The sequence below is a fragment of the Chenopodium album genome, chromosome 16, assembly GCF_948465745.1.
Source record: "Chenopodium album chromosome 16, dcCheAlbu1.1, whole genome shotgun sequence".
Taxonomy (NCBI): Eukaryota; Viridiplantae; Streptophyta; class Magnoliopsida; order Caryophyllales; family Amaranthaceae; genus Chenopodium; species Chenopodium album.
In genome coordinates this window covers 22672497-22688413 of record NC_137849.1, presented here as the reverse complement: position 1 = coordinate 22688413, position 15917 = coordinate 22672497, and the positions used below count along the sequence as shown (strand labels likewise).

The following is a 15917-nucleotide window of genomic DNA, read 5'->3' as shown; positions in this document are numbered from 1 at the left end:
CAGTAATATTAATGAATAATTAATATTACAGCTTAATCTTGACTGAACCCTTTGGGTCACACCCAAGCAACTAACGATCCAACACGACGAATTAATCTGAAAGGAATTGATGAGTCACTCGAGTATTGTGAACAAAGACATCGAATTCCGAGCTTAGAGCGTTAGAACCGAGTCTCAAAAGTCGAGCCAAAATTTAGGAATTGAGGAGATGGGAGAACGCTTCAAGTAACAAGTAAAAACCATATCCGCGCGAAAGGTTAGGGAAGCGCGCCAAATAGAAGTGCGCCACGTGGCACCCACCAAGTGGTAACGTGCCATGTGGCAGCGTGCCACGGTAGAAGCGCACCACATTAGCAGCGCCATGTGGCAAGGGCCGCGGACCCGGGTGACGGGTCATGGATGCGGGCTGAAAGGTGGCGGCCCTACCGAACTCATCTTGGGGCTCAAGGTTGGGTACCACATGGTTAGCTCACAATGGATGTGAGTTGCCTTGGGGAGCAAGTGAGGAAGTTGTTCTCACCTAACCATGTGACACTTGTTACTTAGTTATTCCTTGGTTTATCTAACTAGGAATTGAATTCAACATTATTTCCATGTGGGATCTTTTTGTGAAAAGTCCCACATTGAAAGATGAGAGGAATTCACAAGGAAGCACTCCTTATAAATAGCCAAGGCAGACCTTGGGATTGTTCACTTGAGTAAGAGTTAGAAAAGGCATCTCCACTTGAGAGAAAACCTTTAAACTCATTAATTACTCGGGTAGTCTTTTTGGTCGGACTTGGCTAACCTCTAAGTAGTAGACCGGTCGGGTTGCGTTATGGGTGGATACCGTTGGAGGTCATCGCCCTTTGTGAGACTTGGCTTTCTCAAGTAAGAGCTCCGGTGGTCGAGCGAAGCACGCTTCAAGGGTAATTTAGTCTTTTCCTTAATCTTGTTATTTATGTCTTTAGTTATATTAATTATGAGTATTCCTTGGGCTCGAGTTTTATTTCTGCAGTGAGTCGGACTCATCGAAATCCAACAGCGGTATCGGAACCTTGCTCATTTATTTTTGTACCTAAAATTTTCAAGGTTTTTATGGCTTTATTTTTCTGGTTTTGTGTTGCTAATTAGATTAGTAGCTCAGTTTTATTAATTTTAGTCCCGTTTTTATTTGATTTTTGGCCCCGAACCCAGATGTTCGCCAAAAAATAATGCATTTTGGGTGGAAACAACGTTCTGGAAAGTTTTCAACCCTTTAAGGACTATGAAAAAGCCAAAATCCGACCAAAAAAATGCCTTTTTTTGAGGGTTTTTCGTTTTTGACGAAAAATTTTAAATCTTTTAACCTTAAATCTTAATGGCATATTTATGGTGATTATGTATTGGGTTATTTCCTTAATGTTTCTAAATTTTTGGACCTCTTTAAACATGGTTACTTGGTAGTAATTAGTGCTTGAAAGATTGGTTAAATTTTCACATAATTGCAAATCCATTGCATTAAGTGTGAAAAATTTATTATTTGAGGCTTCTAAGTACTAAAGATCCAATCTTTAATTGTTTTAAGTGGTTGGAACTTTAAGTTACTAAATTCCATGAATTTTATTGAACTTTTTTGATTTAAATTTTTTTGTTGAACCTTACCCATTCAACTTGAAATTCAATAATATCGAGCATACTCTCACCAATTACCACGAAACACCTTCCCATTGTGCTCATGCTCGTTCGAGGGGGTCCAATTTCCATGAATTCAACCTATTAATCCAAATACAAAACAAGTGAAAGAAAGAAAAACAATTGAAAGAAATCTAGATGAATCGAGAAATTCAATATACTAAACACTAGGGATATAGGTTCCACATGCAAGCTCAATGATTATGCTAATTGAAGGATCACTCAATCAATTCAAACATTGCAAAGGACAAACAATAGTTGCAATCAAAGGAATTCAAGGGCTATCTCCTATAAGCCAAGCTAGGGATCACTATGAATGGCTAGCTAGGAAAATCACAATAAAATTCAATCAATTAAAGCAATTCTCAAATCAAGGGTTCATGTCATTGAAATTTTCAATGCAATCTAGATTAATCTTATAGGTTGATCACTCCTAATCTAATTAATCACATGCACAACTATGTCAACCAATTTAATTGCACCATTCAAATCAATTTAGCATCATCAACTAGCAAAAATCATCAATCAAGTATGCTTCCCCTTCTCCCTAGCAACTAATCTACTCACTAAACATGGTGAAATTAAGAAACAAAACAAATTCAATCAAATTCATATTCATTTAAAGCTAAATCAAAAGAAAATCAATCGATCAACAATTTCTAAAACAAGGAATGTAATCTCAATTAAAATCCAAGAAACTAGAAGGAATTGCATTAAAAGTAAATCAAGGGAAAGAAATCTTACAAACATTCATTGAATTGAAGAAGGAATTTCAAAATTAAATTGAAATCTAAGATCAAATTCAAGTACAAACAAGTAAATCTTAAGCTTCTCTCTCTACTTTCTCTCTCTACTATTTCTGGAAAAATTCTCTCTCTAGTACCAAGTTAAGTCGTCCTTCAAAAAGAAAGTCAAAAGCTATAAATAAGAAAAATCGAGCGAAGAGGGCCGCACAGGCCGTGCGCACGCACAGCCCAGCCGCACGCGCGCACAGCTGGGTCTGCGCGCACGCACCCCTGTGCGGTGCGCGCGCACCCCTGTGCGATGCATAGGCTTTGGCTCCTTCGCTTACTTGATCAAACTCCGCGCTCCCGAGCATCCCCATCATCGGTGCACTCGAGATGATGCCCGCAAACATGGCAGTCCCAAAATGAGCAAATTGACTTGATTATTCACCTACAAAACACAAATAAAACAAAGAGAGGAAGCATAGCAAGGTAAAACTAACACTAAAATTATGAATTATCAACTAAAAATATGAAAAACTCGTAAAAACCAATCGAGAACTAAAGTGAATTATAAAAAATGGAAAATCAAATAAAACTAAAAGAATTATATGAAAATGATGAAAGAAAATGAACCTAAATCTTATTCTTTTGAGCGCCATAAACGACGCTCATCAAATTCCCCCAAGCTAAACTTTTGCTCGTCCTCGAGCAAAACAAAATCAAACCCAAGGGAAAATGATGACACTACTCAAGCAAAGAAAGAAACAAGAAAATTAGGGAAGATGAGAATATATACTAACTCACTTTCGTAGGAATCACGGCCAATTTTAGCAACTAAAGACAAGCCATTTAAACCCCTAGATCGCTCTAGAGGACGAGTGATGCTCTCGTAAAGGTTTGCAAAGAGGTTAACCTATAACTCTTTTTATTAAAAAGGAGGCAAAGTAAAAAGAAAAGAAAAGAAAAAGTTTAAAACCTTAAAAAGAAAAGAAATGCTTAAACAAAGGCCTTTTGCACATGATCAAGGCACAAAGGATATCAAGCTTTCTAAAACAACAATGGTAAGCACGTTCTAAGATATCAAGGGTTGATTGAAACATAGGGTGTGCTAAGCGTAGAGAACTAATGAGGCGCAATCCACTTTCATCTCAACCAATCTAACCGCGTTCTCCCTAATGGCCTCAAATCTTCCCTTAGTAAGCGTCTATATGGTTCCACGAAGGAACCGGAAAAGAATAGAATTTGAGGGTTCTCGACATCTCGACCTTGCATCCTTTTTCTTTAGGCTTTAACTCATAATGCCCTCCCTCGGTGCATGACTCAACCACTAGGTCAAAAGGACTTTCCCAAATGTTATAACGTAAGGGCAAAAGGTTAGGGGTAGGCTTAAAATTTAGAATTTGGTGGTACACCTAGATTATGAAGCAAAGATTGGCCACACCTCAACACCAAAACAAAGAAGTCACCAAACAAAAACAAACTAATACCCCCAAGCTTATTTAAAGCTATATCCACAAGCATATATACAAAAAGCGTAAACGCTTCTCCCCCAAGCTAAAAGGAAGCATTGTCCTCAATGCAAGAAAAGGGAAAAAAAACACATCAAACTATTTTTTGAATTTTTCATTTTCTGTCTTTTTTTTGTGTAATTTTCATTATATCAAAGCAATTTTCCTCGCCTCTTTTAACTTTAGACGGCTTTTTCGAGTATATTCATTTGCCATTATTCATAATATGTACAAAAGACGAGTTCGCATACAAATAAAACCAATTTCCAACTTTTTAGATCACAAACTCCAAAAGCATGACCATTTGCTTCACAAAAACCAATAAAGGAATGAAAAGAAACAAAAGGTACAAAGTTCTAAAGATGTGGCTTGAAAAGAAGGGGAATGGCTCAAATGGTCAGCAAGATGGCAAATGTAAACCCAATGAACTAAAAAGAAAGAAGAAAGTCCTAGAAATGAAAAATTACCACCCCGAAAAATGGCCTTTGTCCTTCCTAGTTGGTTCGGTCTCGTGTTTGAGAATTATGAGTCAAGATTCAAGATTAGGGATGCAAAGGTGGAGGATCCACGCCGCACAATCAAGAGTGATGAAAGCTTAAAAAAGAGAAACCTCACACGGTTGTAGCAAAAACTTACTAAAGGTGTCAAATCCACCAAAGGAAGCAACTCCGTCTTACCACAAACCAAAAGAATCCGGCTTCAAGGCCCAAAAAGGTCTAAACCGCTACCTTAGCATACGCTATCCTAGAATCAACCAAAGATACTCTCAAACCGTGCAAACCATTGCATTTAGGAAGAAAAATAGCCAATGTGCAAGTTCAAGTGGTATTAAATCCAAAGTAAAAGCAAAAACATTTATTCATATTTACAAAAACAAGGTTTTTTATTTTATAATATTTTTGAAGTTTTTTTTTTTTTTTTTTAATCCAAGAGAAAAGAGATAAAAAAGAAAAGAAAAGAATAAGAAAAAGAGAAAAAGGAAAGCATGAAGGAAGATGAAAACAAAAGAAAAAGAAAAAGAAGAAAAGGAAAATGAAATGAAAAATAGAAAGATATAGGAGAAGCAGAATGCAAAAAGGAAATAATGCTAACACACATGAATCCCAATCAACAAACAAGTGAACATTCGGCCACAACGCCAATGTTCCCAAACACACTAGGGTGTTAAAAAGCAAACAACCTCGAACCATTCAACTTCTCCTAGAACTAATCCTAGACTAAGCAACCAAGAAAAGAAAAAAAAGAAAAGAAGTAGAAAGATCTTATCGGGCGCCAAAGCTATTGCACATTAAACAAGGAGAAAGAGCACCTTTATGAATCGTCGAAATCCAAAGCATAAGCAAAAGAGCAAGGTGAGAAATAACAAAAAACTATATACAAAGAAAATTGTTAGTAACTTCAATACAAAAGAAAAGAAGAAAATAGAAAATAAAATGTAGGAAAATAAAGAAAAAGCCAGTAATAGCAGCAGCAAGGGTCAGAATCAACAGACTAAAATAGTATCAGGAGATAAGAAATCAGACAGTCATCATCAGGAATCATCATAATAAAGACACAGAGAAACTCAGCGGACAACAATCAGCAAAACAAACAACAAACCAATAGCCGGGCAGAGGAATCAGCAGAAATACAACAGCATCATCATAAAACCGAACAACAGAAAGATCAATACCAAAAGCATAGGAGACCAAGAATGAACTACAAAAGCAGAGATGAAATATGGTGAAGCACAGAAAAAGATGCAGAAAGCACCCCGAAGCTTAGACTGGACCACCCCCCTAACTCTAAACCTAAAGGCATATAGGCAATCGAGAAACATCATAAAAAGCACAGAAGAAGGGGGGGCCATGGTAGTATCACTTCGCACTATGGTAAGGGGTAGAATGAGAACTCCCCTCACCGGTCTCCATCACATGACTAGAGCCATCTCACTCACGTCCATGGGAGCCTTACCCCTTAACCTACCTTTCCTCCTAGCTCTATCATCCTCAAAATAATGAGACCAATCATCTAAGACCGGCTCTCCCGACCTACCCCACCGCCCAAAAGTCTCAGGGTCCGGAAAGGGCGAAGGATTAGCCGGATCATATGTGTAATCACAACCACCGGGCCGCCGATAGTCGTAAGTGGCCGGGGTGGTGCCTATGATAGAACTAGGGTGAAGATGAGGGCCCTCCCAATAAGGGTAGCAAGGTCGAGGACCAATGGTAGGATCAAAAGGTTCCCACTGAGGAATAGGTCCTTGTTGGACCAGGAGATAAGGGTAGTTCACATAGGGCTCGATTTCCCCTCTCCGAACATGCATATCGTACAATTGATTTGTATGATAGTCATAACCAATATTAGAGGGTTGCATAGAAGGCATAGAATATAACACATTAGCAATAGAATCAAGCCTAGCATGAATGGTTGACAAATCAAAAGTAGAAGGAGTAGAAGAGGGGGAGGGAATAGGTGTACCTTCCGGTTCAACTATAGGAATAGTTTGAACATTCGATGGGAGAGCATTGGTCGAGCGGCCTCTTGTTTGATTTGTCCTACGTCGAATAGAAGGAGCAATATCTCGTATTGGAGGCCTCCAAGATAAGGAGTCTTTCACTCTTGGTCGGGAGGTTGCCTCTTTGCATGGGATTAAAAACCATTCTTTAACTCGAGATACTTTCCAAATGAAGACATCATCCTTCTTCGTACGATCGAGGAACTTTTGGTTCACAAGGGCGGAGATGTTGAGGAAATGTGAAGAAGATTTTTCTCAAGGATCAATAACTGGGGGAAGCTCATTTAACAAAGTCTTATAGTCTTCATTGATGCATAGAGCTAGGATAGAAATCATCCCTCCCAATTGGATGCTCCCCGATAGGCTAACTCCATCACGAATATCCAATAGTCGATTGATGAAGTGCTCTGTGAAATCCACCAACTCAATCTCGAAGTCATGTTGGTCGGCTATCCATAACCAACAAAGCTCCTCTCGAGAGATAGCTCCCAAAGAGTCTTTGGAGCAAAGAGCGTAAGTGAGGAGACGGTTGAAATACCGCATAGCCGGATGAATCATGGAGGCGGTCTTGGAATTTTGAGGCTCGTACTTCCCTTCCTCCGAGATACTTGTCCACCAACGTTGCTCATTATATCCATGATCCTCTGCCATTCTATCATGTGCCGGGTAGATACATTGTTCCGCGTCTGCGGCCCAAGGAAACTTGAAGTAAGAACATAGTTGAGAATCCGTCAATGAGTGATCATGATTGAAAATTTGGAATGTCAAAATCCTTGAGGAACTGTCACTCGATTCTCGGACTACCTCAAGAGAAGAAAGAAATTCATAGGTCACCTTAGCATAAGTAGGGGCACTCAAATCCAAGAACTCTAAAAGATGAAGGCCCTTTGCAAGAAGCCGAACATCCTCATCTATGCCGAGAAACTTGGTTGTTGCTTAATCGTAAAATCTTGTTGGTTTAAGCTTTATCTTGGATAGACTCTTGAAACGATCCCAATGTGATTCTTTAGAAAACTCAATGCCATATGTATCTTCTACCTCGGGTGGAGGTGGAACAACATGCCTTGGTTTGCTAGAACTTGATCTTGCCCGCTTCTTGTGACGGATTGGAGCCATCTACAAGAAGAAGAACAACTCATGATCAAATCTTACATATGTCATATTTCAATAAGAAACATAAGTAATTGCTCAAGAATCAAGCAAAAAAGCAATTATCTCAAAGTAGAAACAAGTAAGAGACCAAATCATGATATGGCTATATATGAACAAAATGCCATTAATATAGAATCATAAATTTGAAACAAGTAAGCATGGATTAAAGGCAAAAATGAACATAGGAGATCAAATCATGAGTCAAATTGAGCAAAATAACCTCAAGCATTGAATTATCAAAGCAATAAAACCATTATAAAGAATACCCATGAGAGAGAAAATGACCAACAATGGTGAATCAAGGAAACAAGCAAATTATACAAATTCATCATGAAAAAGCTTCAATTTAACACTCAATGATATCATTCAACACAAATTACAAGTTAAAGGAACCAACAATGGAGTTCTACCATGAAAGCAAAAACAAGGTTTCAAGCTTGAACAATGAGGAAAAAGATGACTAGAAAATAAGAAATTATACCTCAATGTAGCCTTGAATTACTTGCAAATTGCCCAAAATGAAGATTTAAGAACAAATAGAACACCCAAAGATAAGTTCCAAACCTCAACACAAATCCTCAAAATTCCGAAAATTAACCCAAAATTTTCGAATTTTTGGTTCGAAAATCTGGAATTTTTCTTGTAAAATTCGAAAATTAGATGAGTTAAATGTAATTTGAGGTTAAAATGAGAAAAAATAAAAAGTGAAATTGATATGCTTTAGCTAGAAAAAATAATAGGGTTTGATGAGAGAATAGAGTAGGGAAAAATCGGGGAGAGAGAAAGGGGAAATAAGGTGGAAAGCTTGGGGTTATAAGGGGGGCTGGCACGCGCCAAGCTGCTGCGGCTGGTGCGTGCGCACCAGCACAGGGGCTGGTCTTGCGTTGGCTGGCGACAAATGCTAAAAACCCCTACCTACTAGGTGCGTGCGCGCAGGCAGGGGGTGCGTGCGCACCAGGTAGGGCTAGTTATGCTCAAAAATTCAGGCCAAACTCTGACCCCTGTGATGCGCGCACGCAGGAATGGGGTGCGTGCGCACCAAGAGGGTACAGGGATGGTCAAAAACCGGCAATTTTTGCCAAAGTAAGTGAAAAATTTCTGACCCCTTTGGTGCGCGCGCGCAGCCTTTGGTGCGCGTGCACCAAGCAAGAATATGTCAGCCATGAATATACTCTCGTGTTTGCATAAGGGGATATTTGAAAGCGCATTCGAAAAAGAGAAGAATATTAATAAAAATGAAAACATGAGAGCATAAAATCCCAACAATATTCCACCTAAACTTAACCAAACCTCGAGAAAGCTTGAAATAACACCAAAATTGTTGGAAATTGTCTCCGAATCAATCTCATGGTACCTAAAATCAAGAAAACAATTAAAAAGAAAGAGAAATAAGAAAAATCTCAAAGATAAAAGAAATATAGAAAAATGTAAAATCAAAATAAAAAGGTTAGAAAACGGGGTTGCCTCCCGGGTAGCGCTTGTTTAACGTCATAGCTCGACGTCCTCCACCAATTAAGGTGGTTGCCGGAAAAGCAATGAGTGAACAAGGCCAACAAAAGCACCATCGAAATACTTCTTGAGACGATGGCCATTGACCTTAAATGGAGAAGAAGAATCCATCATTGAGACCTCTACAACACCACTTGGAAAAACATTCTTGACCAAATAGAGATCGCTCCATCTTGACATGAGCTTTCCGGGAAACAACTTCATTTTTGAATTGTAGAGAAGAACCTTATCGCCAACACAAAAATATTTCTTCTCAATAAGCTTGTCATGTGTTTCCTTGGAACGAGCTTTATACACACTAGCACAATCATAAGCATCAAATCGAAGCTCCTCTAACTCATGAAGATCTAACCACCTTTTCTCCCCCGCACTTGCCAATTCAAAGTTTATCTTCTTGATTGCCCACAAAGCACGGTGTTCAATTTCAACCGGGAGATGGCATGACTTGCCGTAGACTAGGCGGTATGGAGTGGTACCTATGGGGGTCTTAAAAGCCGTTCGATAGGCCCAAAGAGCATCATCCAACTTATCCGACCAATCCTTTCGATTTCTCGCAACCGTCTTTTCAAAAATAAGTTTGATTTGACGATTAGAGACTTCCACTTGACCACTTGATTGAGGATGATATGGGAGGCCGAATCTTTGATGGACCCCATGCTTTCGCAATATCTTTTGAAAGGCATGGTGAATAAAATGAGAACCGTTGTCGCTTATCACCGCTTTAGGAACCCCAAATCTTGGAAAGATTATCTTCTTAAACAACTTCATAACCACCTTGTGGTCATTAGTTGGGGAGGCAATGGCCTCAAACCACTTAGACATGTAATCGACCGCCACAAGAATATATTGATTTCCGAAAGATGAGGAGATTGGTCCCATAAAATCAATACCCCACACATCAAACACTTCCAACTCAAGTATGGGTTGTTGAGGCATTTCATTTCTCTTGGAAATGTTCCCAACTCTTTGACATCGGTCACATGTCTTGACAAAGCCCCATGAATCCTTAAAGAGATGTGGCCACCATAATCCGCATTGAAGGACCTTAGTGGCGGTCTTAGAGACACCCGTATGGCCCCCGCTTGGATCCAAATGGCACATTTTCAAGATACTAGGCACTTCTTTGTTTGGCCCACACAACGTCTAAGTAAACCATCGACCCCACGCTTGTATAAGATGGGATCATCCCACACATAATGCCTTGCCTCTCTCTTGAGCTTCTTTCTTTGATTCTTAGAAAAAGAAGGAGGAAACTCCCCACATGCGAGAAAGTTCACTAAATCGGCAAACCATGGGAGTTCCCTTGCTTCAATAGCATACAAGAAATCATCAAGCATTTTATCCTCAATTGGAGAACCATCATCTTGAATTTGAAAATCTCCCAAACGAGAAAGATGATCCGCCACAACATTTTCCGCTCCTCTTTTATCCCTAATCTCAATGTTAAAGGTTTGGAGCTCAAGAACCCACCGAATCAACCTTGGCTTGGACTCCTTCTTGGCAAAAAGATACTTGAGAGCCGCATGATCCGTGAAGACAATGGTTTTGGAACCCAATAGATAACAACGGAACTTCTCAAAAGCATGAACTATAGCCAAAAATTCCTTCTCCGTTGTAGTGTAATTCCGTTGAGCTCTATTTAGAGTCTTGGACAAATAATAGATCACATGAAGTTTCTTGTCCACTCTTTGACCCAAAACACCTCCTATTGCCGAATCGCTTGCATCACACATCAACTCAAATGGTAAATCCCATCTTGGAGCTTGAACAATAGGAGTAGAGATTAGAGCTTTCTTCAACTTATTGAATTCCTCCAAACACTTATTATCAAACACAAAGCCGACATCTTTTTGAAGAAGATCATTAAGAGGCTTTACAATGAGTGAGAAATCCTTGATGAATCTTCTATAAAACCCGGCATGCCCTAAGAAAGATCTCACTCCCTTTACGTTCACCGGAGGTGGAAGCTTTTCGATGACTTCAATTTTAGCTTTATCCACCTCTATACCCTTATGAGAGATCTTGTGGCCAAGGACTATGCCTTCCTCCACTATGAAGTGACATTTTTCCCAATTCAAGACCAAGTTCACCTTTTCACACCTTGCAAGACATTTTTCAAGGTTTTCAAGGCAAGCCTCAAATGAAACACCTCCTACGGAGAAGTCGTCCATAAAAACCTCCATCTCCTCTTCCAACATATCTCCAAATATACTCATCATGCATCTTTGAAATGTCGCGGGAGCATTGCAAAGGCCGAATGGCATTCTCCTATAAGCAAATGTACCATATAGACAAGTGAAGGTTGTTTTCTCTTGGTCATCCGGGTGGATAGGGATTTGGAAAAATCCCGAATAACCATCAAGAAAACAATAGAACTTGTGCCTTGTTAGTCTTTCAAGCATTTGATCAATAAAAGGAAGGGGAAAATGATCTTTCTTTGTTGATGTGTTTAGACGTCTATAGTCTATACACATCCTCCATCCCGTGACCGTCCTCGTCGGAATGAGCTCACCTTTCTCATTCTCAACGACGGTCATACCTCCCTTCTTTGGGACAACGTGAACGGGAGAAACCCAGCTAGAACTAGAAATGGGGAATATGATTCCCGCATCCAAAAGTTTGGTGATCTCTTTTTTCACTACCTCTCTATTTGGGGGTGTAGCTTTCGTTGCCTCTCAATAGAAGGTAAAGCACCCTCCTCAAGAGTTATGTGATGTGTACATAAAGTAGGGCTTATACCTTTGAGTTCATCAATGGTATAATCCAAAGCACTTCGGTGCTTTTTCAAAACACCACACAACTTTTAAGCTTGATGCTCACTCAAAGAAGAGCTAACAATCACGGGAAAAGTGGAGTTGGGTCCCAAAAATTCATACCTAAGGTGTGATGGAAGAGGTTTGAGCTCAACCATTGGAGCACCTTTACCTTCCTTCGATGTTGCCACTTGCAACGCTTCTTGGCTAGAAATGCTCAAACACATTTGCCCTTCAACATCCTCAAAGCTTCCATTGAGCAAATCTTCATACAAACCCATCTCCTTGTTTGGGGTACCTATCTTCTCCTTATTTAACAAAACATTCTCAAGAGCATCGTTAGAAGTGAGCAATTGCTCATGCATGGAAGACACAACATGACCGAGAGAATCAATTAACATACAATTTTCTAGAGAAGAACTTGGATACTTCATGCTATCATTCAAATCAAATTCTATCACTTCATCCCCTACTTTGAGCGAAATTTTAGCACTTTTTACATCTATCAAAGCACCCGAAGTAGCAAGGAATGGGGTCTCCCTAGAATGATGGGGATATTAGCATCTTCATCCATCTCAAGCATAACAAAATCCACCGGAATAACAAATTTCCCGACCCTTAAAGGAACATCCTCTACCTTACCCTTAGGGAACTTAATTGACATATCGGCCAATTGCAAAGTGATGTTAGTAGGTAAGAGTTCTCCTAGCTCAAGTCTTTGGTACACCGATTATGGCATAAGGCTAACACTAGCTCCTAGGTCACACAAGGCATTCTCAATTTGTATTTTATAAATGGCACAAGGGATAGAAAAGTTTCCAGGGTCTTTTAGCTTAGGTGGCATCTTGTTCATTATGATAGCACTACAATTCTCGGTCAAGTTCACCGTCTCTACACCATCACATGTCCTCCTACCACTCAACATGTCTTTGAGTAATTTTGCGTAGTTAGGCATTTAGGTGACAACTTTGGTAAATGGTAAAGAGAGGTGAAGTTGCTTAAGCAAGTCTATGAATCTTCCAAATTGTTCATCTAACTTGTATCTCATGAATTTTTGTGGATAAGGAAGCTTAGGTTTCACAATCTCTTTCTCCACTCTCACCTCACTAGGCTTCTTAATCTCAACCTCACTCAAAGATGCACCATTTCTCTCATCTTCAACCAAAGCCCCTTTTGTGCCCTCTTTAGTCTCACTCATCCTAGGCAAACTCTCCTCAAGGATCTTACCACTCCTTGTGACTATAGCATTAACCGGTCTCTTAGGATCTAGGCCTTGGGAAGGTAAGGAAGAAGGACTAGCATGGTCTTTCAAAGCATTAGCAAGTTGAGAAATTTAATTTTCAAGCATCTTATTATGAGTCATCATTTCATTAAATTTCTTATCACTTACGGTCATGTAAGTGTTCAACAAATTTGTTTGATTTTCAATGATTTCTTCCAAATTTGTTCTATGTGAAGAAGAAGAGGATTGAACATAGGAATTATCATTTTGGGCCTTTGGAGCAAATCCGGGTGGAGGGCCTCTTTGAGCATTGTTTTGAAAATTGCCTCTACCTTGATTGTTCCAATTACCCCTACTTTGATTTTGACCATAACCTTGATTATGGTTACCACTACCTTGATTATGATTCCCATAACCTTGGTTTGGATTACCATAATTTTGGTTTTGATTTTGGCTACTATAACCTTGATTGTTATAGTTACCTCGAGAACCTTGGTTCCCTTGGTTCCTATAACCACCACCTTGGTTATAGTTGTCAAAATTGCCATGATTGTTGTAATTCCTATTCCATTGACCTCTTTGATTCTCAAACCTAGAATCATGATTATTTGACACATAGTTTACATGCTCATTCACATTTCCATCTTGATCATCACAAACATCCATACATGCATGAGGGTAACTAAAAACATCATGCTCATACGACCCACCATCATCACAAAACAAGCATCCACTAGCCATGTTACTAGAAGAAGGAAGGGGTTGAGAATTAGAAGACGTACCTCTCCCCTTAGTTTGGGAGGGAAGACTTGAAACTTGGTTGGTAGCACTTTCCAAATTTTCCTTGATAGCGGACATCTCCTTCCCCAAGTTTGTCATTTGAGAGGATAGATTGTTGATTGCATTTAGATGATCAACCGAGTACACCGAAGAGCTACTCTTGCTAGTTGACTCTCTTTCTCCATCTTGCCGATCTCTATAATACCTCACTACATCCTCAATTATGTCCACCACTTCCTCTTCCGTTTTGTTCATGATAGGACCTCCGGCTCCTCCATCTAAACATGATTTTCCTTGAGGGCTAAGACCTCCATAGAAGATTTGAATGATTTAATAGGTTGGAATTCCGTGATGAGGACATTCTCTTTGATACTCCTTGTATCTCTCCCATGCTTCATAGAGGCTCTCATTTGGCTTTTGCTTGAAACCTTGAATCAAAGCTCTAGCTTTCGCCGTTTTCTTTTAAGGATAGAAACGAGATAGAAATTCCTTGGTGACCTCGTCCCATGTCCTTAGAGAATTCAGCTTTACCTCCTTGTCTAGCCATTCCAAAGCACGACCTATGAGAGAAAAGGGAAAGACCTTGAGGCGGATGAATTCTTGGGAAATTCCGTTCACCTTGATAGTATTGCAATACTTCTCGAACTCCTTGAGATGGTTTAGTGGGCTTTCATGCTTGGCCCCACTAAATTGTCGCCTCTCTATCAAAGTGATCATTGCCGGTCTTATTTCAAAATCATTTGTCGGTGTTGTAGGTGGAGCAATCCCACTCTCAAATCTATATGCACCGGGAATCCCCAATTCTTTCAATGCCACTCTTGGATTTTCTCCCATTCTTGCTTGTTCTTCTTGTTGTGGCTCTTCTTCACTTGAAATGCTAGGGCTCAAAGATCGTCTAGCACTCCTCAACCTTGCAATAGTTCTCTTAATTTCCGGATCAAATGGCACTAGTGAATGATCACGTGCTCTATGCATAAAATCTCATAAGAAATGGTTAGTAGCACGGCTACAAATGTAGCCTTAAACAAAATCTTTTTGTATTTTCAATTAATGGTGAAATAGACTCAACAACTATAACAAAGCACCAATATCATTCCCCGGCAACGGTGCCATTTTTGACACGAGGAAAATGGAGGTCGTTCTCTACCCTTTCCTAGAACCAAAGAAAATTTATAAACACTCGACCAACCTAATACGAGTATATAGTAAGTCAAGGATCGAACCCAAGGGAATGAATAGGTGTAAGCTATAGCCTAGGTCAAGCTACTTCGAAGTTTGAGGGAAGATGCGGTTGGTAACTAAGGTATCAAGAAATCTAGATGAATCGAGAAATTCAATATACTAAACACTCGGGATATATGTTCCACATGCAAGCTCAATGATTATGCTAATTGAAGGATCACTCAATCAATTCAAACATTGCAAAGGACAAACAATAGTTGCAATCAAAGGAATTCAAGGGCTATCTCCTATAAGCCAAGCTAGGGATCACTATGAATGGCTAGCTAGGAAAATCACAATCAAATTCAATCAATTAAAGCAATTCTCAAATCAAGGGTTCATGTCATTGAAATTTGCAATGCAATCTAGATTAATCTTATAGGTTGATCACTCCTAATCTAATTAATCACATGCACAACTATGTCAACCAATTTAATTGCACCATTCAAATCAATTTGGCATCATCAACTAGCAAAAATCATCAATCAAGCATGCTTCCCCTTCTCCCTAGCAACTAATCTACTCACTAAACATGGTGAAATTAAGAAACAAAACAAATTCAATCAAATTCATATTCATTTAAAGCTAAATCAAAAGAAAATCAATCGATCAACAATTTCTAAAACAAGGAATGTAATCTCAATCAAAATCCAAGAAACTAGAAGGAATTGCATTAAAAGTAAATCAAGGGAAAGAAATCTTACAAACATTCATTGAGTTGAAGAAGGAATTTCAAAATTAAATTGAAATCTAAGATCAAATTCAAGTACAAACAAGTAAATCTTAAGCTTCTCTCTCTACTTTCTCTCTCTACTATTTCTGGAAAAATTCTCTCTCTAGTACCAAGTTAAGTCGTCCTTCAAAAAGAAAGTCAAAAGCTATAAATAAGAAAAA

At 39.2% G+C, this 15917-nt stretch overlaps 1 non-coding gene across 1 annotated transcript; it reads left to right on the top strand.

Annotated features, from left to right (window-relative positions):
- The first annotated feature begins 14145 nt into the window (after positions 1-14145).
- On the top strand, positions 14146-14251 carry LOC145587188 (small nucleolar RNA R71). The gene has a single exon (XR_014101211.1). It is a non-coding gene; the product is annotated as a small nucleolar RNA R71 (small nucleolar RNA).
- The last annotated feature ends 1666 nt before the right edge of the window (positions 14252-15917 follow it).